This window comes from Pan troglodytes, chromosome 4, assembly GCF_028858775.2.
Source record: "Pan troglodytes isolate AG18354 chromosome 4, NHGRI_mPanTro3-v2.0_pri, whole genome shotgun sequence".
Taxonomy (NCBI): Eukaryota; Metazoa; Chordata; class Mammalia; order Primates; family Hominidae; genus Pan; species Pan troglodytes.
This window is the reverse complement of record NC_072402.2, coordinates 85,957,051-85,980,400: the sequence shown is the minus strand read 5'-3', so window position 1 is coordinate 85,980,400 and position 23,350 is coordinate 85,957,051.

Below are 23,350 nucleotides of genomic sequence, written 5' to 3'. Positions count from 1 at the left end.
GAGTACTCAGACACAGGTATGCAGCCTAAGAGCAGCTAGGTGACTGCCCCGCTCTAGTGGCCGGAGAGCAGCCCTGAGAAGCTGGAGCGGCTTACTTTCATTTAGTGCAGGCACAGTGCCAAAAACCTGGAGCCAACACAACCTGTAGGTAATTAACCTTTATTGTTCCCTTTCAGGGAATGTCATGCGTGCTGATGACCAAAGGTCAGTTCCGGGTCAAGATAAGTAAACAAGCCTGTTTAAGATAAATTCCTCCACACTCCTTTGTACCTACTCCTTGCCCTCTGCCTCAGGGTTGTAGAACAACCACCTACAGCTATTCTACCCCGGGGCTCTGCAGAACCTTCTGACCATTCAGAAGGTTTGCATCCTTTCCCTATAGTTTTTCCCACCACTCTGACCGATACCCTACAATTGATTTTTCTGAATGAGTATCCGTGATTCATTATTAGCAGGAAAAATATATGTTAGAGGATAATTTTATTCCATGATGTGTGCTCTGACTTTCCGGCACATATGTGTCTGAATATTTATCTTCCTGCTTGTAAATGTGTGTGTGTGTGTATATGTATATACACATATATATGAATATAAACGTGATTTTATCTTACTTGCAGATGTAGAAGTTAATTTCTAAATTGATCAAATGCATAGAAAGATGAAACATGTTCTAGTTTGAAATAGACACGGTTTTGATTTTTGCTGGTCTTCACTTCCCTGCAGAGAATTTTTTAAATAGTTTCTAAGGAAGATAATAATGCAGTATCCCTGAGTGACTGTCTCATCTTGAGACAGCACAAATTATAGTTTCTAAATCATAATGAATTCGAATTAAATTTTGGCACAGTAATGAGGTTACACTATTTCATGCTTTGTCCTTGCTTCAGTCTTTGTTTTGAAAAGGAAGTGTAAGATTGTTAACAGCTGATATTATCAAAGCAGATAATGGTAATACAGACATCTTTTCTGAGAGATTTTGACAGAATGCATACCATGGAAACAATCTCTCAGCAACAAAATTGTTCAAATTGGGAAATAATGCCCAGGTCTACTTATCCTTTTTACTTACACTTTTGTGATTTTCTTTAAGCTACTCTAATTTCCCTGTTAAGAAAACTCCAAGGATAAAAATATAGACTGCATTAATACTGTGTTCTATTTGAATTAGAAAATCAAAGCAGAGAATCATGGCTTGAAGCTTCCCTTAGATATAATCAAAAGTAGCACATTCATTTTAGATAGGAGAAAACCAAGATTCAGGATGCCAATGTGCATTGCCCAGGGCCATTTAGCTACTGACTGGCAGAGACTCCAGGGAAATAGAATTATCCTTGTTCTTTGTCAGGGGCTATCTTACTTAACTGGTAACAAATGTAGAACATAAATGGAAGAACTCATCAGCATTATTAGGAATGAAATATACTTTACACAACATTTATTTATTTATTTATTTATGAGATGGAGTCTCACTCTGACGCCCAGGCTGGAGTGCAGTGGTGCGATCTCCACTCACTGCAAACTCCACCTCCAGGTTCAAGTGATTTTCCTGCTTCAGCCTCCTGAGTAGTTGGGATTACAGGCACACACCACCATGTCCAGCTTATTTATTGTATTTTTAGTAGAGACAGGGTTTCACCATGTTGGCCAGGCTGTTCTCAAACTCCTGACCTCAGGTGATTCACCCACTTCAGCCTCCCAAAGTGCTGGGATTACAGGTGTGAGCCACTGTGCCCCAGCCTAGTTTTAAGAAAAATTTGATTCTAGACAATACTTTCTTTATATTCCTCTCTATTAATGTTATGTGTGAAACTCATATTGATTAAGAGTATATAGAATTTAAACATTATAGTAAATAATGTTTCATTAAATAAGCCCTCAATGAAAAGCCCTCATTAAATATCACACAATATATTTTCTTATTTTAAGACCATCCAGAAAATGATTACATATAAGAAATTGCTTACAATTGTAAAAGAGTCTTATTTCAAATTATACCATGAAAACCAAAGACTTTGAATGATGACATTTTATTTGTACAAATTTAAAGGGTACAAGTGCAATTTTTTTAGATATTTATATTCTATAGTGGTGAAGACCAGGGTTTTAGTGTATCCATCACTCAAATAATGTACATTGTACCCATTAAGTGATTTCTCATTTTCTACTGCCCTCTCATACCCTTACCTTTCCAAGTATTCACTATCTAATTTTTCATTCTCTATGTCCATGTGTACACATGAATAATGATTTATGAATAATTATTCAAAATATAAATGCTTCCTCTATTCTATAAGTAGATATATCATCCACATAAATGTATTTGATTTTAATTTATTTCATTTTGTTTACATAGCATGTATTTTCTTATATGAGCAGCTGCAATCTGTTTCAAGATAAAAAAAAACCAGAATGCTCCTTTAGTTGTGCAATTCTGAACAATTAGTTCCAGTGTTGCCTCTGGCACTTTGGATGTAAAAATATAAAGAAAGACAGCAAAAGAAAATATGCTTTAGTTAGTTTAAAACCAGAATGCTTCCATACATTTATAATAGCCATGTCTTTGGGAAATTATAATATAGTCTATCAAGTCAACACATTAGTATTGCAGCCCATACATTCGTATTTCCATGTGCTTTTGCTTAGTCATTCTTTCAACAAGTGTTTAATGAAGACATTTTATGTGCTAGGTTCTATGTGCATTGGTGGAATGATGGTGAACAAAACCACACAAGATTGTTAACAACCCAAAGCTTCATTCTAATGAAATAGACATTAACCAATCAAATAATCACAAAAACATGCAAGTACATATAAAAATGTCATAGCTCTGATGAAACAGTACATGATGTAGCCTTGAAAGGGTGCAAGAGGAGGACTTTATCCTTTCAAACAGGTCAAGGAAATCTCCCCGGAAAATGTGAAATTTAACTTAATATTAGAAGATTACAATTTAACAAAGTAGAAGGATGTGTGAGGAGGCAAAGTGAATAATGTCCCAGGATATGGAGATAATGAAAGTAATTTTGGACGGAAATGTCACGTTTGCAGTAAAAGGACAGAATAACTGATGTCTGGAGAGAATGGGAAGGGCATTGTAAGGCAAAGCTGGAGAGGCCTATGAGGGCAGGCCTTCTATGTTCTGTTGATTAGCTTAAGAGAAATGGGACTCTAGATCTCTTATTTTATATTAATCAAGACAATAAAAATATTAAATAATTTCCCCAAAGATGTAAAAAAAAAAGAAATGGGAATACATTGATTTGTGTTTTTAATTTTATTTTTAAACATACAGAGTAACATAAATAGGAGCTGAACTTCATAAAAATATTGCTGAATGCAGAATAAATAAAACGGTTTGAAGGGGGCCAAAGTTAATTATGTGTCTAGATCTTAGAGTGAAAATGTAGTCTTGCTTGTGAAAATAGACGATTTTAAACAAAATTTAAGAGAAAAATAATTGACAGGACGTGATGAGAGATTGGATCATGAAGACTACAGGGATGTGATAGCATGGTTTCCTGCTTGTATAATTGGGTGGAATCAGTTGTTATTCACTGGGACAGGCAATGCCAGAAAATAATAACATATGAGGGTGGAAATATCATAAGTTCATTTGGTTTTATTGGGTCTAATCTACCCTATAGTCTGCCAGGAGTGATTCAAGTAGCCATCTTTGTTATAGATCTGGAGCTGAGTAATTTTTTTTTTTTTTTTTTTTTTTTTTTTTTTTTGAGACAGAGTCTCGCTCTGTCGCCCAGGCTGGAGTGCAGTGGCGCCATCTCGGCTCACTGCAGGCTCTGCCTCCCAGGTTCATGCCATTCTCCTGCCTCAGCCTCCCGAGTAGCTGGGACTACAGGCGCCTGCCACCGTGCCCGGCTAATTTTTTGTATTTTTAGTAGAGACGGGGTTTCACCGTGTTAGCCATGATGGTCTCGATCTCCTGATCTTGTGATTTGCCCGCCTTGGCCTCCCAAAGTGCTGAGATTACAGGCGTGAGCCACTGTGCCCGGCCAAGAGTATTTTAAATGAAAGAGTTATATATGGAAGCTGTTCTGACTAGAGGTAACTGTTTTGTAAGAAGTAACTTTGTCTGACAGTGTAGAACTGTCATTAAAATCATGTTCATCTCAAGCTAATTTAATGCAATCACATCCTAAAATCCACTCACAAATATGACTTTTATGCAAATAAGTAAAACCTTCTTTATTCTGAAATTAGTGCTGATCTTCAATTTACTACTTACGGACATACTGAAATTTGAACTACAGTCTAATTGCAACAAATAGCATTATCTGAATAGCAATTTTTCTTTATATATGGATTCAAATATATGCCAAAATAGAGTTCATCACCCAAGACAAGTACATTTGACTGATTTGCCTGAGTAGTGAAGACACTGGTATCAAAAGCACTAAAATGTATTTTAATTACTCTCGATGGATTGTTGAAGACATTGTTGCTTATATTCTAGATTTCTGAAACTATCAGTAGTGTAATTTGGGATGTTTCTTAGTTATCGTGCTATGGGAATCACCTTATATGTGAACCTTATGAAAAAGGCTTCAAATGTTATCTCTTAACTAAGGCTTCATCATTATATATGGTATCGTTTGTTCTTTCAATTTAACATGTGGAAAGAGGTTATATGATAAGCACCAGACTTACCACGAATAATAAGACAAAAGTTCTTACCTTTGAGTCACTTACAGTCACTCAGAGTGAGACTATAAATTTAAAGTGCTAGAAAGTGTTACGGGAGGAACACAGGATTCAGGGTCAAGTAATAACCCAGAGGAAAGGGTGGTCAATTTTACTTGGAGGTGAAGCTTAAAGTCTTGAAAGAGTAAAAAGGAAAGTGTTCTTTCTTCAGATAGGATTAAGATTAAGTACAGTTGATGGCAGAGATGCATTTTCTTAGAGACCTATGTCACATCTTCTCCTCTTTTCTAAATCACCTACAACTTTCTTTTACTGCCTTATTCCAAAATAGCTTTCTTCACTAAGAAAATGGAAAGAATGAGAGGAAAATTTCTACCATCAAGTCTATTAAATCTCACTGAATCTATGTTCTTTGTCAGTGGCAAAAATATCCACTGGTACGCTGTATCCCTTCCCTTTTCGACCATCACTTCATGAACTGTCCTGTCTTCTCCCTCCCTCCCTTCCATCCTTCCTGACTTCCTTCTTTCCTCCCTTCCTATGAAGCTGACTGGGCTTCTGGGACGGATGGGGACTTGGAGAACTTTTCTGTCTAGCTAAAGGATTGTAAACACACCAATCAGCGCTCTGTGTCTAGCTAAAGGTTTGTCAATGCACCGATCAGCACTCTGTAAAAACGGAGCAGTCAGCATTCTGTAAAATGGACCAATCAGCACTCTGTCAAATGGACCAATCAGCAGGACATGGGTGGGGCCAAATAAGGGAATAAAAGCTGGCCACCCGAGCCAGCCTCGGCAACCTGCTGGGGTCCCCTTCCATGCTGTGGAAGCTTTATTCTTTCGCTCTTCACAATAAATCTTGCTGCTGCTCACTCTTTGGGTCTCCGCTACCTTTATGAACTGTAACACTCACTGCGAAGGTCACGGCTTCACTCGTAAAGTCAGCGAGACCAAGAACCCACCAGAAGGAAGAAACTCCGCACACATCTGAACATCTGAAGGAACAAACTCTGGACACACCATCTTTAAGAACTGTAACACTCATTGTGAGGGTCCGCAGCTTCATTGTTGAAGTCAGCGAGCCCAAGAACCCACCGGAAGGAATAAATTCTGGACTCCCTCCCTCCCTTTCTTCCTTCCTTCCTTCCGTTTTTTTTTTTTTTTTTTTTTGACGGAGTCTCACCCTGTCACCCAGGCTGCAGTGCAATGGCATGATCTCGGCTCACTGCAACCTCTGCCTCACAGATTCAAGGGATTCTCCTGCCTCAGCCTTCTGAGTAGCTGAGATTACAGGCATGAGCTACCACGCCCAGATAAGTTTTGTATTTTTAGTAGAGACGGGGGTTTCATCATTTTCTCCAGGCTGGTCTCGAAATCCTGACCTTGTGATCTGGCCACCTCGGCCTCCCAAATTGCTGGAATTACAGGCATGAGCCACTGTGCCCAGATGACTGTCCAGTCTATTTGCCCTACCAGTCCGTTTTCTATTGAGTCATTTGCATCAACATAAACACTGGTTTTAGTATCTCCCACCTTCAAGAACTCTTTTTAGACTCCAAACTCCTACCAATTAGTATAAACTTCATTAGCTCCTCACATAGAAGAACTAATTTTAATAAGTGCTGGTTTCCTTCTCTCTTTGTCCTTTGTGCATACTTCAGTAGTGATTAAATTCCCACTACTCCATTGACACAACTCGTGTCAGAATTACTAATGGGTTCCAGATGACAAATCCAATGGAAAGCGTAAGACCTCCTCGTCTGTCTCAAGCATCAGTAGCGTTTGACAAAAATAATTATCTGATTAATTCTCTTGAATTTTAAAATAATTTATATATTGATGAGATTCAAATTTATGTCTCAAGTATAGATCTTACTCCTTAACTCCAGAAAAGTACTTTCTCAATTACACTTCAAACTTAATGTGAACAAAAAAACTGTTTGTAAACCCCTATCAAAACTAAACCTTCTGCAGTACACCAACCTCAGTGAAAAGACATTTCTATTATTTCACTTGCTCAGAACAAATCTAAGGAATCATCTTTGAAACTTCATCATATCTCATATTCAATACATTGAAAATACCATTGTTTGTTCCACTAAAATTTATCCCTCTTTTTTTTTTTTTTTTTTTTTTTTTACTGCTACTCACCGTTTCCACTGCAGCCATCCATGTCTGTGACACCAAGTTTGGTTCTTTATAAACATGTCACATCATATCATCCAAGTGTGTTTAGAAAAATGCAAACGTTAAACTAACTCCAGAATATAGTTAGGATGTGTTTGTGTTTTAGTCATTTTGGAAGGCATAACAGAATACCATAAACTAGATAGTTTAAACAATATTTTTTTTTTTCTCACGAGTTCTGGTTGCTGGGAATTCCAAGACAAAAGTGCTGGTAGATCTGCTGTCTGGTGAAGGCAATCTTCCTGATTTGCAGATGGCCATTATCTTGCATTGTCCTCACATCATGGCTCTGTGTGTGTGTGTGTGTGTGTGTGTGTGTGTGTGTGTGTGTGTGTCACTCCACTTTGCATAGCTATAAAAATACCTGAGCCTGGGCAGTGTATAAAGAAAATAGATTTATTTTGCTTATGGTTCTGACAACTGTACACGAAATATGGTGCCAGCATCTCCTGCTGGTGAAGCCTCAGGAAGTATATAATCATGGCAGAAAGCAAAGGCGGAGCAGGCATGCTTTTAACATCTAAGATTCAATGGCAGTAAAAGCATTGTGTAGAAATTCCCATTCCATACTACTCAGTCATAAAAAATAATGAAATAATGTCTTTTGCAGCAAGGGATGAATTTGGAGGCCATAATTCTAAGTGAAATAACTCAGGAATAAAACTCAATGCTATATGTTTTCACCTACAAGCTATGGGTAGGCAATGGCATACATACAAAGTGGCATAATGTACATTGGAAACTCAGAAGTAGGGAGGATTGCGGGGGATTAGGGAAAAAAAAACTACATATTGGGTACCACATATACTACTTGGGTGACAGGTGCACTAAAATCTCAGACTTTACCACTATACAATTCATCCATGTTACCAAAGTCCACTTGACCTTCAAAACTATTGTAATAAAAATATATATCAAAAAAGGAAAATAAAATAATGATGATGAAAAAAGAGACATTACATTTTCAAAAGGTAGAAATTGGCCTAAAGAAAGGGACAACAGACCCCACGCAAGTCTAAAACTCAGCAGGACAGACATTACATATTAAAGCTCCAAAATAATCTCCCTTGACTGCGTGCCCCACATGCTGGTGTAACGAGTAGGCTTCCAAAGAATTGGGCAGCCCCATTGTTATGGCTTTGCTGAGTATAGCTCACGTGACTGCTCTCATGGTTTGGGTTTGAATGCCTATGGCTTTTTCAGGCTGAAGGAGCACACTGATGGTGTTTCTACTATTCTGGGGTCTGGAGGTAGGTGGTCCCCTTCCCATAGCTCCACTAGGCAATGCCCCGCTGGGGACTTTGTATGAGGGCTCCAACTCCACATTTCCCCTTGGCATTGATATAGCACAGTATCTCTGTGGGGGCTCCCCTGCCTAACCACCCAGGCTTTCCCATACATCCTCTGAAATCTAACTGAGAGCTGCAAAGCCTCCTTTATTCTTGCATTCTGTGTGCCTGCAGGATCTATACTACATGGAAACTGTCAAGACTTATGCCCTCCAAAACAGTGACCTGAGTTATATCTAGGGCCCTTTGAGCTAAGGGTGGAGGCAGAGTGGTGGGTGGGATGCAGGAAGCAGTGTTCTGAGGCAACACAGGGCAGTGGCACCCCAGGCCTGGCACCTGAAGCCAGTCTGTTCTTTTAGGCCTCTGGGCCTCTCATGAGAGGGATGGCCTCAAATATTCCTAAAATAACTTTGAGTCCTTTTTCTCATTGTCTTGAATATTAGCACTTGGCTGCCTTTTAGTTAAGCTAATCTCTTTAGAAAGTAGTGGCTCCATAGGCTGTTTGGATTCTTCTCCTGAAAATGCTCTTTCCTTCTCAACCACATGGCCAGCCTGTAAATTTTCCAAATTTTTATGCTTTGCTTTTCTTTCAATTACAAGTTTCAATTTTAAGTCATTTTTTGCTCCCATATCTGTTCATAGACTGTGAGAAGCAGCTAGACCATTTTTTATCACTTTGCTGCTTAGAATTTTCTTCCACTAGATACTCTAAGTCATCACTGTTAAGTTCAGGCTTCCAAGAAGTCATCAAGTATGTACATAATACAGCCAAGTTCTTTGCTAAGGTGTAACAGGGTGACCTTTACTCTATTTCCAAAAAAAAAAAAAATTCCTTATTTCTATCTGAGACTTCATCATCCTGGACTTCATTATGAATATTTATATCAGCATTTTTGTTACTACTACTTAACCATTCTCTAAGAAGTTACAACTTTCCTTTATCTTTCTGCTTTCTTCTGAGCCATCCAAACTTCTCCAACCTCTGTCCATTAGCTAGGTCCATAGCAACTTCCCCAATTTTAGGCATCCCACTCCTGGTGCCAACTGCTTGTATTTGTATTAGTCTGGTTTGCATTGCTATAAAGAAACACCTGAGATGGGGTAATTTACAAAGAAAACAAGTTTATTTTGCTCATGATTCTGACAACCGTACAAGAAGCATGTTGCCCACATCTGTTTCTGATGAGGCCTCAGGGAGCTTACAATCATGGAAGAAGGCAAACAGGGAGCAGGTGTGTCAGATGGCAAATGAGGGATCAACAGAGGGGGAGAAAGTGCCAAGCTCTTTTTAACAATCAGATCTTATGTAAACAAATAGAGGGAGAACTCCCTTATTACCATGGGGAGGGCAGGAAGCGAGTCCTAAGAAATCTGTTGCTGTAATCCAAACACTTCCCACTATGCCCCTCCTCCAACATTGGTGGGCTCAAATTCCAACATGAAACTAAGAAGGGCAAATATGTAAACTAGATCTCTCTTGCTCTCTCTCTGTCTTTCTCTTTCTCTCTCTCTCTCTCTCTCTGTGTGTATATGTGTGTGTGTGTGTGAAAGAGAGAGAGAGAACATAGGACATGCAGGTTCTTTTCTTTCTTTCCTTATTCCATTATGGGCCCTTATTCGATTATGAGGGCTAAACTTTAATGACATAATTACCTCTCAAAGATCCCATCTCCAACTTCAAGTTCCATTACATTGGAGATTAGGCTTTAATATATGAATTGTGCGGGGATATAAGCATTCCATCTATAGCAGTTTGTATAGGAAAAAAAATGGCTAATTATTGTTTTTCCCCTAGTGAACTATTGCAATTTCTTTACATTCTTCTGTAAAATCTCAAGGTTCTATTTTATTCAATATTTTCTGATATAAATAAATAATTATATGAGCCTATCATGTGTTTGGCATCACATCAAGTAATAGGTATACAAAATGAATGAAAAAGACAAGATATAATTGACTACAGAGAACAACATCATTTAATTTCTACATAGAAAAACAAGTGCTATGATTGGAGGGCATAGTTTTAAACTATACTTAACAGAGGAATTCCAGATGCTCTTTATTCTAGACTCTGCAGATTTAATCATCAGGTAAACTAAATACTTGTCTAAGCACCAACAAGGCAAGGATATCAGCTAAACAAATAAATCTATTAAATTCTTATATTCCTAAAAATGTCTCAAGGAACTTTTAAAACTGCCTCTGTTTCCTTGCTTCTTCAAGTGTTACAAAGCACAAAAGTCTTTAACCACATTTTTCCAAGAATAATTCTGCCTCCTTAATTGTGTTAGCATATATGCGGTACTAGAGCCTTTTGTTTAATGCTTATGACTACATTTACCTAAAAACAGAAAAGAGCGTTATTGAATTCTGATGGGTAGAGCCATATGCCATTTCAAACCTAAAATTCTGCTGTACCAACCAATTAAATTTATATGTGGTAGACCATAAAAAGTTAGAAGCAAACGTGTTATTTTTCCAGTTCCTACTTACCCCTACTCTAATGGCTTATTTGACCTTGCCAGGGGCTTTAATTGGGACTTCAGAGTGAGATAACCAGGAGCTTCATAGGCAGAGGAGGAACTTGTTTTTTTTTTTTTTTTTTTTTTTTTGCTGAGGTTGTGGTTATCCTTCTTGTATTTTGTCAAATAACATTTTTAAATTCAAATATAGAATCCTGGAACAAATATGTAATGTTCCTACGGTGCAAAAAGGGGTAAAATAATGATGACCCAAAAGTAAAGTTAAAAAGAGATCATGCTACACAATGGAGAGTCTATTTTGCATTGATGTTAGTAATACAAGAAGTGAGGTGGAAGTAGAAGAAAAGAGAGACTGACATGGCAGAAATAGAATCTTCAAAGAGCAGAAAAGAAAAAAAACATGTGGGGGAAAAGAGAGCAAAGGATATAGAGAACTTATATAAATTTTCTCAGTGAGTACAACAAAGTTTTAATAGAATTAGTAATTCTTACACATTGGTTTGTTTCAGAGGGAGGCATTGCAGAGAGACCCATTTCAAAGCACACAGGAAGTGGCTGAAGTCAATAAAGAAACAGAAGAACAATTTGAATGAAGATGGATCAAAAAGAAGACAGACATTTCTAAAAAGCCATCTTTAAATATACCATTTTACAAGCTCCCTAGTAAATATCTTGAGACAAAATTGGATGACTACACATTTAGCATGTTATCATGATGCTTTGAAAATATGTATGTGTACATATATATGTAATATTTATACACAAAATGTATAACATAATATTTCATATGACAATAAATATAAATGTAAATATAAATTTGACTTAAGAAGACAGTATATGTTGATAGCGTTGAAGTAAGCTTAGATGATCACCTTAAATGTTGTTACTGTCTTTGTTGCCATAGAATAAACACTTAAAGAGAAATAACAACTTTGTTTTAAGTTTGGAGCATATTTTTGGCCCTGGGATTATTGATTAGAGAGATTAATATGTATTTTCCTTATTTCATCTGTAAAATTTAAGTTATTTTTAAACAGTTATTTTATTTACACATAATGTCAGGCTGGCACCTGGAACAATAAATGTGGAGTTTTATTGTAAACTTGATCCAAGTATTTGAAACTCAATAATTTTTACAGTGCTAATTGATATATTACATGGTTCTAAGAATTAGAAGAAGGAAATAATAATTTAAGATGATATCAAATTAAATATTACAAATTCCCACTATTCCCTTTCTGGGGTAATTGAATAGTTGCTGAGTTTATATAAAAAAAGTTGAATTTAGATGAGGTTGGAAATTATGCTATTAAGTTGACCTTATGTAGAACTAATGCACACTTTAGGGGAAAATTGTCTTTCAGTTGGACTTGAAGAAATCCTTTAATTTCTTAAATTATCCATTTGGAACATTTACTTAAATAAATAGTCATAAAATTCTGTGAACTTTAAATTCTGTGAACCAAAGGCTCCTACCTTTGGTCCCCATTATCTTCCACTCTGAAATGTAATGTGTAATCATTTCACCATGAGCCTCTGATAAACTCACCACATGGGAAAAGAGTAAATGTTTTCCAATCATATCTACAAAAAATATGACTATGGCTTTTGGTGATCAGAAGTAAGCATACATCTCTTAGGTGTTGGAAAATAAGCTTGTCCTTGCCATAACCTATAGGTATATATTTTTTCCTGCTAACATGGTTTCACAGCAGAACCGAAAGTCAGTTCACAATCATACACATGCCGTTCAGCTTGATAGTTTTAAGACTTGAGATAATTGTGTTTGATGGTTATATGTCTAGAGAGAGAACAAACTGAGTGGACATAATCAATCTTTTTATTCTGAGAGTGTCATAACAATCGCTAACACTTGAGAAATATGTGATAAAGCCTATGCTCTCTTATGTGGCTTATATGAAATGCTAAATTCAATGGCATTTAAATATGGCCAAAGAAAGTTATAGTTTTAAATGTTTTAGATGAATCACTAGGTTAAACAATTGGTTATGTGACAGTTTACAGCACCAAAATCAGGTGCTGTAAGATGCTATTCTGAGAATCTTTATTGAATATGCAGATAATGCTTCCTAAATTTAACCACAGAATTTTTTTTCTTAATGCAACTTGCAAGATGGATACTTCTTGAAATATAATTTGAGAAATTCTAGTCAGCTGTTCCAAACTTAATTATTTTCCTCAAATTTTCCATTTCTAGCACTCCTCAGTTAACAGTAAACCACATTTCATTAAATAGAAACTCACTAAAATTTTTATCAGAATTTCAGCAAAATTGTTTGTACTTGCATCAGTTTGTTTCACTCATCTCCTACTTGAAAAAATGCCTCAAACTATACAGTGAGTTCCATTGACTCTTGTCTTCTTGGGATTCTCTTCCATCTCAGTTCTTTCTACGTCTTCAGTTTCTCCAATCTTACTTATTGTCCTCATTATCACTTAAACATAATTTTCTCTTTTGAAGTTCTATAGAAAGTCATTATGATATGACTCATGCTGCATCTCAAACTGCAGGGTCATCCCCAAAGACAAATTGTCAGAATTGTTGCCCTAGAAACTCTGATGCGACTCTAGAATCTTTCCGTCAGAGATCTCTGACCAAAACTAAAATATTAAGATTTCAAAAGTGACTTAATAGCATGGATTTTTGCAGAAATATTTGGAGTGCTCTATTTTGAAATTATCAGACATTTTTCTTGAAAAAAAGAAAGAAATGGAAGATGCTATTTAGAGAGAGAGACTGAAGTCATTGAAGTTTGGGAGAAACACTTGTCCGGGTTTGTCAGAGAATAGCTATTATTCTGGCTACTAATTCAGAAAAATCATTTATCCTTCTTCCTGAAACTATATCTAGATTATAGTTTCCAACTTCCCTTACATGTGGTTATGTGTTTGCATTTTGGCCACCTTAATGTGGAAGGGAATTAGGTATAACACTTCCAGCCTATTCAAAAAAGCCCCATACTAAACTCTCTATTTTTCCCTCCCTCTCACTCTTTAATTATCTCTCTATCTTGTTCTGTCCTTATTTCTATTTCAATCTCCATCTCTCTCTCTCTCTCTTTTGCTTACAAGCCAAATGCAAAGGATGTTGTAATTACAAGATTGAAGGGATCAGTTGAGTTCTTGAGTTGCCGTGCAGAAAATCACTTTCAGTAAAAATACACAGAACCGTTAAATGAGCACAAAATAAACCTCACTTATCTTGAATTACATCAATGAGACTTGAAGGTTGTTTCTCTCTTATTTATTAGTGAGGAATAACTTTTGCTTATGATATTTAGATGGCATATGAGTTATACTGATGAGATTCTTTGAAAGTGCTGTGATATAGGAAGAATCTGCTATATTTAGGAAGGAAATCCTTAATCAGAAAGTTTCAAGATAATGTATGTGTTTGTTTACATGTACAAGATGCAGACTACACGGAACCAAGAGCTGAGTTATTTTACAGCACTACATTTCAGGTGCCAACTTTCTTATCTCCTCTTTCTTTGTTAATTTTTTTGTGATCCACACATGGGAAGGTCAAGAATATTAGTTAGCAGGTGAGGAAGAAAATGATCAAAAGATTTGAATGATTAATCCACAGAAGACTCTGGCAGGAGTAGCTGAGGGTATTAGACCATAAAACAAGTTCTGAGTTTTGATGTGTGTACTATCTATTGTTTCTGCTCTTACTGTGTTTTTGGCCTCAAAATTTAAGAGCAAAGTCAAGTGAATACCAATAGTGCTTATCTTCAGGTCCTTGAGTCTCTTTTTATGTAATGCTGAAAATTTACATAAGTAGTTCACTTAATACTTATGATTAAAAATACCCCTGTTTTTTTAAAATACACACAACCAAGATCTGGCTGTGGGAATCAATAATTAAACTCTGCCCTTTTTCTAGCTTGTTGGGTTTGATAAATGATCTGAGTCTGGATCAAAATCAGAATTGAATGAATATCATGTCATTTTCACAGATGCAGCACATATTACAAGAGAAAATAGGAATGTCCTATGAAGAATTCAATAGAGAAACTGGTCTATATTCTGATATTAGAATAAATAAACAGGCTGGGAGATAGCAGATTGAGTAGGAGATTAGGTGTCTTGGCTAGATTTCTGTATAGAATTTGCCAAGTATGAGGCATTTCACTTAATGGCATGAGGATCATAAGGACTAAATTTGGTAGATGTTCCCAAATCTAAAATTGTTTCTATTTTATATGTGGAGGATGGCTAATGGATAACCTAGATTCAATATTTTTGAGTATTTGGAGGATTGCTAATGGATGAGCTAGATTCCATTTTTTTCTTCCAAAACAGTATCTTTGATACTGTTAGTTATATCTTTTTCTAATTAGAAGACTTGATCTGAATTATTTCATAATAATTTTGGGAGGGTTTATGATAAAATTAGTCTCTAATAGAAAGATCCAAAAATAACTTAGTTACTTAAAAATGATATAAATTTCATTTTCTTTTATGTATTAACTCAGTGTCCATCTCAGTTTTTTCCAATGACTGACAGCTGAAAACTCTGTTCTGTATGGTCTTCAGCTTCACTATTCTCCTTGAGATTTGAGGCCTGTTTATTTTTCCAGTATATACTAATATATTTAACTCCCTCAGGCACTATTTTCATCTTTAGACTCCATGATTTAATGAATCCTTAAGCAGGCAAATTTTGGGATTGAATAAAATCTGCAGTTTGGAAGCTAGACTGGTCTTCTGATAAAATATTCCCGAATTATAATATAGTGATTATATCTGCAGAAGTTGGAGGCAGATTGTCTAGGGAAAATAACCAGCTTTGTTATTTATTAACTGTGAGAAGTTATTTAATCTCTCTGTCCCTGTTTGCTCATCTCAAAAAATGTCTCTAATAATAACACCAACCTCATTGGTAGATTAAACCAATTAATAAATTTAAGGAACATAGAATAGTGGCAAAGCCATTGTAAATGCTCAGTAAGTAGTATTGAATATTATCCACTATAATAATAAGTACCTTTAGGGAAGGTAAAGAATGAGGTAGATTGTTATTCTCTTTCTGCCTCTTTTTATTGTTTTATTTCCACTCCCCGAAGTACCTGGCATATATTAGACACTGAAATATTTGTTGAGTTAATCAATTTCAAGTATTCCAAAATATTCTTTCATTATATAACTATTCATTAATACAAAGAATCCAGAAATCAAAGCTCATTTAATGTAATTGATATAGCTTAACATTTATGAGCTAAAATATCCATATCATGATGAGATTTTCTGAATTTGAATCCTTGACCTGCCCCTCTCTAAGTTTTATTTAACCTCCCTGAGCCTCATTTATCTTATCAAAAATGTAGGTTTAAAAATAGTACACCCCTCAAATGTATGATCAAGTAAGATTACATACCTAAAGTGCTTAGCTTCAGGCTTGGAAAAATAATAAATGCATTATAGATACTTTTATTAGTATATTATTGTTATTTAGCACTTAAATACTCATTAAAAGTGTATGGGTACTCTATGCTGTCATTACATTAACATTCACTAGGCCTACTTTATTCCCTTGTTGTTTTGTCTTTCATTAACTTTTAAAATGCTTGTTTCCTCAGTAGATATGTTTCATACCATTTTATATTCCATCTGCTCTCACTGGTATATGACTGCAATGAATGCCAACTGGTGATTCATTCTAGTGATTTAGAGAAACAGTGTTCTTTAGATATAAAATCAAGAAAACCATTTTCTCCATGATCAATTACTCATGTCTTTTTTCCTAAAAAGAGATATTATTTAACAGGGTTGCCATTCAGGAACCTCTCAGAGACATGATCTTCTCCCAATATCTTCTTCATTTAAATGAAATATTTTTGCCATTGTGTCCCAGAATAGCAAACCTTCTCTCAGGCATTGGTTCACTGATCCTATAAGCACAGTTGCTAAGAGAGATCTTCACAGATTTTTTTTCCCATTTATTGCCCTTTTGTTAATTGTCTCACTGATAAAGGACAAGAAGGTGAGCTTTGACTTTATCATTATTATTATTATTCATGATTCTTTGTAGTGGAGACAACTCCTTTGGAAAGACTGCTATCCCTCATTTAATTTTCTCTCTTCAGCATCACTTGGAACAATCTCTAACTTTTATTTGGTAAGATATTTCTAATATCCTCCACTCTTAAAACAAGGGTTATTCACCCTAAATATCTATTATTCAGATTATATATATATATCTCAGTTTATATATATATATCTCAGTTTACATATATATCTCAGTTTATGTATGTGCATATATATAGGTGTATATATATGATATATATCATATATATGATGTCATATATATGATATTAACTGACTCTGGAGCATAGGCATGTGCTATGACCTAAAGATAAATGAACAAGTAGAATTTGATTTCTACTCTCCCGGACCTAACACACTAGTGAGAGAGATGCTGAATTTAAATAAAATGAAGTTACACAGCTGGTGCATTTAAAGCCAATATTGAACGGATCTAATGCATTAAATTCTGAAAAATGAAAGGAAATGTACACATCTTAGGATGTTAATTGAGCTGACTTTTGAAATTCTTGAATTTTCCTTACGTTATTGTCGGTCACTATATTTTAAAAGACAACCTATTACCAAGAAGTAGGAATCATTTATTTTAGACATACAGGTTTTTTCTTTCTCATATTTTCTACAGGAAGACTGCCAAGATGAATAAAGTACAAAACTCAACTAAATCATTTAAAAATCACATTTCATGAGGATTTATTAACTCTCAAATTTTAGGAAGCCAATTACCTTTACATTCTTTTACGCTTATTAATAGGAAAAAGTGATTGCCATATGTGCTAAGATCTAATATTTCCAAAATGACCCTTTTTGTCTTAAGTACAGCACTTTTTGAACTATGGAATAATTGCATAATTATAAAATTTGAACTACAAAATGTTTCATAACAATAGATGTCTGTACATGTAGAAAAATTGTTTTTCTACATGTTTGATTAATCAGAATGGTGTTACTATTAATAGAGAAATTTGTGATTCTATCCCAGACATTTAGAATTGAGAACAAATTAAATAAGAATTGAGAATAAATTAAATTTCCAAATTTCTTATGAAAATTGAAATCATATGGATTTATACAAACTGAGTATTTTGGTAATATTATCCTGCAAAAATAATTTGAAGTTGTTTTCACTTTAGATTATCCTTTGATTTATAACTTACATGACAACTTTATTTAAAATCTTTTGAGCAAATCACAGTCCTATAATATCATATTCAGGTTGTTTTATTGTCTACCTTGCATTAGAAGAACGTTTTCCAGAATTCGATCCTTTGGAAAGAGTTGACAAAAAATTTTTCAGCTTGTTCAGAATCCAATTAGGAGACGGAACTCATGTATTTAGGTCAATTGAATGATCAGCTGGCTGAACAGCTATTAGGTATGCATTAAACAAGTTTTAGTACAAAGCACTATGTTAGAGTTTACTTCTGGGTTTTAAGGAAGAACTGTTACAGAGTCTTCAGGGCACAAAGAGCATGGGGGTCTCTTCCTCTCTGAACAAGCATGTGCCCGTGGGCCCTGCTGGCTGAGCCTGCTTAGTGTTTGTGGAGAATAATAGGGAAGTCGTGCACGTATCTCTCTCGGGTTCTTTTTGACAATCTACTTTAATATAAGACCTTGAACTTCAGTGGTGCTTCTTAGTGCTATGTATTTTAGGTTGGTTAGCCTTATTTCAACAGCAATGATTCCACACAATCCTTTGAACACAATGCAAAGGATCAATCAAATCATACATTCTGGAGCCACAGTGTCTTTCTTTTAAATCCTCAATCTTCTTGCTTTTAGCTTTGTGGCCAAATACGTCTCTGTGTTTCTGTTTCCTCAACTGTGGAATAGAGATAAAAATGACAGCAACCTCAAAGTATTTTCAAACGAATAAATGTATATATAAACAAAAATACCCAACACAATGCCCAGTACCTAAGATCACACAGTAAACATTTTTATATGTATAGAGTGTGATGAAGTTGGATAGGACTTTCACCATGGGCTCCTAAAAGAGCCCTACTGGCTATTTTTTTTTTTTTTTTTTTTTTTGGTTCTTTCTAGATCCATTTTCCATGTTTCTTTAATCTGCTCTGTTGATAAGCTACATGCTGCTGTCTCCTAAAATCTATAGACTGCATCACTGGACTTTCTTGTCTTTAAGTTTCCCATAGGGTTTCACCAATGGGAAACGCCAGTAGATAAGAGAGCAAATGGGGAGAAAGGGCAATATATTGTTGTCTCTGCTTCCGCGAGTAAGGTATTAGGCGGCTGATTCCTCTGCCACAGATCCTGACTAAGGACCATACTCCAGTGTTGTTCTTGAAACACTGCTTCTCTCCTTATTTTTCGGGACTCTGGGGAAAGCCTTCTGTCACTGGTCCCTGGGTGCTTCACTGTTCTTCGTTGGTTCTCTTAATTCTGTAAACTCTTTCATATAGAATCTCTTTCTTCAGTTAAACACCTTGAACATGTTGAATATGACATCTTTTTGTTTTGATGAATTAAATATGAGGGCAAAAATGTGTCATTAAAAACTTTTTTCAGACTCACTAAAATATCCCTAAAATGTCTCTGCTTTCCAATCCTGAGGCATCTTCCTTCATCTATTTGTACATGCTTAATATTATAAAGAAGCAAGGGGTTAACCATGAAATGTCAGAGGTTACAAAAATATCTTGTTCATGGAAAATGGGTATTTGGATCCTCTTCCTCAATGTGCAGGAGAGGAAATCATTCTTCTGCTATCTGTTGCTATATAAAAAGTCCCTCCAAAATGTAGTGGCACAAAACCAACCATTTCATTTGGATCACATTCCATGGATCAGCAATTTGTCCTAGGCTTTCATGGGTGGCCCTTCTCATATTGACTTAGATATTATTTTCTGGGCTTAATGATAGTTCTAGAGCATTAACTGTAATAGCTAAGAGTCTCTCTTTACATAAGTATGAATTCTTATCCTCCAGGAGGCTAGTCAGGCTTGTTCCCGTGGTGGAGGAATGTTTCCTGGGGCAAGGGCAGAAGCTAAAGGTCCTCTTGAGGTTCAGAACTGGCACAGATTACTTCTTTCCTAGTCTATAGGGTTAATGCAAATTAGCTCAGATTCCCTCAAGGGATGAGGGAATAGACAACAGTTTTGGGTGGGAGAGGTTGTAGCGAATCTGTGTCCATTTTTTCAATCTACCCCAGTCCTAAATCCCAAAATCAGGTGAAGGATTGCTACAAAAAAAGCAAACATTATTCACAAAACCGTTGTGGGATATCTTTTAGAAAACGAAATTCAGCTTCTTTTCTCCCCTTAACTAGACTTTGCTAAGCTCTCGAATAAGTGATTTGCACTATTGTTATAATCAGAGCAGAACAGAGCATAGTGAGAATCTTTTGGGGGGAAATCTGACATGTTTCCTATGAACATGATTCTGGAGGCAGTTTTCACTAATGTTTAGGTATTGAAAGCTTTGATACCTATTGAAACCGCCCATGATGGTAAGAACAATGTGGAATAAGACTGCCCTTTTTTTTTTATACTTTAAGTTTTAGGGTACATGTGCACAATGTGCAGGTTTGTTACATATGTATACATGTGCCATGTTGGTGTGCTGCACCCATTAACTCGTCATTTATATTAGGTATATCTCCTAATGCTATCCCTCCCCCCTACCCCCACGGCACAACAGGCTCCGTGTGTGATGTTCCCCTTCCCGTGTCCCAGTGTTCTCATTGTTCAGTTCCTACCTATGAGTGAGAACATGTGGTGTTTGGTTTTTTTGTCCTTGCTATAGTTTGCTGCACTTTTAAAGAGGGAGGCTCTCTCCCGACTCCTTAATGCTACCCCTCACCACATTCTCCATGACTCTTAAAGGCCAAAGAAGAGTATCTTGGAATTTCTGTAGTTTCAGTAGTCCCCTGGGAAGGCTCTCAGAAGCATAGAGAGTTTACCTGAAGTAAAGGCACAAATGATCTCTAGAAAATGGGAGAACATTGATTTGTGAATATGAAGACAATTGGTCAAGTTAGTAAATGGTACTATACAAAACTGATTCAGTGCTTACTGAAGGAGATGATGTTTTCATAGACATTACTAGAATCTGATAGTATTTTTTAAATGTTATCTTTGTAAGTGTTGTCTTGAGTCTTTAAGTTTCTTCAGGAGTCCTATCAAAAATTTAATATTTAAAATAATGCTATTAACCCAAACATTTGACCATCCTATGGGAATGGGTATATACATTTTGTCAGACATTGAACTTTAAAGGAGCCTGATTGCCACTTTGTTTACCTAATCTCCAACATACTGCTTGGCTCACACTGGAGTCTCAAACACCTTTAGAAGACAAACCCATTAAAACATTGTGTTCACATGAAAGGTCACAGTTTATTATAGAATAGATTTTAGCACAATGGTTTTCACAATAATTTTTGTAATGCTTACAAAGGTAAATAAGTGTTTATTTTTCCCTGAAACTACCTGTTAGACACTAATCAGAAAACAATTAAGTTATATGATCTTGACATATTAACCTTAACTTAAAAACATAATTATATACAGACACTCCTTGAATTACAAAGAGGTTAACCTATGTGAGCTGACGATATTGCAAGAAACAACACATTGAACATCATAGCTTAGCTTAGCCTACCTTACATGTGCTCAGAACACTTATATTAGCCTAGACTGGGGCAAAGTTACCTGGCAACAACAGTACGCTGTAGTATATCCGTTGATCATGTGGCTGATCATGTGGCTGAGTGACAGCTACAGCTCACTGCTGCTGCCCAGAACAGTGAGAGAGAGGATCCCACTGCTCGCTACTAAATGTGTATGGCTTCTGCAACCATGGGAAAGTCAAAAAATTGTTAAGTTGAATCACTGCAAGAGGACTCTCTGTATATGTATGTGGAAATTATATATATAATATATAAATATGTATATATATATAAGATATATATAATATATTCTATATAAGATATATAGAATATATTATATATTTTATATATTATATATATATATATTTCATTACCAATGGAAATGTTATAACTGTTCCAGGGAAGTAAGTGTCGATGAAGCTTCATCAGGATTTTGAGTACAGAATTCTTTTGGCCCCATGCAGTTGACAATCGCATTACACATATTTATATGTACCTATTCATCTTATTGGAAAAACAGTTTCAGAAGGAAAGATTTCTCTATTGGATAAGTATAGTACTAAGGAAACTAATCACTTAGAAAATTGGCACTTCAACAGCTCCAAAAGTGCAAATGGAAAAAAAAAAACATAGTTTAAATAAGATAAACAAGACAAACAAGGGAAGGTCAAGCATTTTGTTCTTACTACTTAATGTCCCCCAGTTACCTATTTTTAACTCCTGTCAATACGGATTGTTAGCCTTTGTATTCATAAAGTACATTTGGCTAGAAAGATGATAAATGCTGTAAGAACATGTGAGAACTTTCATAAGAGCATATTCTTTTTTAAATCATTGTCATCTTGGTTCTCAGTGGGTTAGAATTCAACTCATTTCTATGGTTGTTTTTTCTCTATCTGGGATTTAATTTTAAATTAAATTTTAATGAAGTAGTTTCCTTCTCCTCATAAATTGGAGAAAAATGAGAATGAACATTCTTCTTCTTTCCTCAGAATAGACTTCTGCTTCTACAGTACTTGAAAATACAACTACCCTAGAGATTTGTCGCATATATTTTAGCTTGGGGCTTTCCTTTATGATCACTTACATTTACTACTTTTCCTCTTCCTCTTGGACTCTTCAGAGAAATCTGTAAAATGAGCTTTTTCATCAAAGATGAGCAGAATTTCCACTTAATCTTAAATTAATATTTTAATCCCAATTCACAAATGTTGTTTTTGCTGCATATGCAAAAATTTATCAAAAATAAGTGCCTAAAATTGTTAAGTACACATTTGTTTTTGTTCTGAAAGATTATTTTATTTGTAGGCTTCTGTTGCCTAGTGGCATTCATATTTATCCTTAAATGGAAGAAGAATCTAGTATTTTGAGGGAAATAGAACACATTTTTAAACTACTGAAAAAAGCATATCATGCTAATTAATTAATTTGTTATACATAAGCCAATAGCAAGCAGTTTAGTTCTATTAGTTTCAATTGAATTAGAGCAGATTTTAACATAGAAATTTTTAGAAATTCCAATCACTCTTACAGTTACCATAGATTTATATTTAAATATCTTTTAGCATTTGTCCTAAATTACTTGTTATTCAGTGAGCAAAGCTAATGGTTATTGCATTGGAGATTTAATAAATAAAAGTTGAGAATATTTAATAAAATTTCATGATAATAAGCATGAGAGTACATTAATAATGAAAAAATGCAGAATGAGATTTTTCATCATAGCTGGAAGGTTAAGGAATTAATTTTACAGACCATGAAATGGAAATAGCTTCCCCACCATATTATTAACCAATGCTTAGATCAGTATAATCAACTCCTTTATTCAGAGCATGTCTATTCTCATATTTAATGGCACTAAATAGGCATTTCCATCAGTTCAATGGGTTAATATAATTCAATAAATAATATCCAAGTAAGAAGTAGATCGCATCATGTGATGATTCCTTGATAAGATGCCTTATTTTATTAAGCAAATACATCAACAATTCTGAAGCTAATGTAAGTATAATTTTGTTAGCTACATTTTTA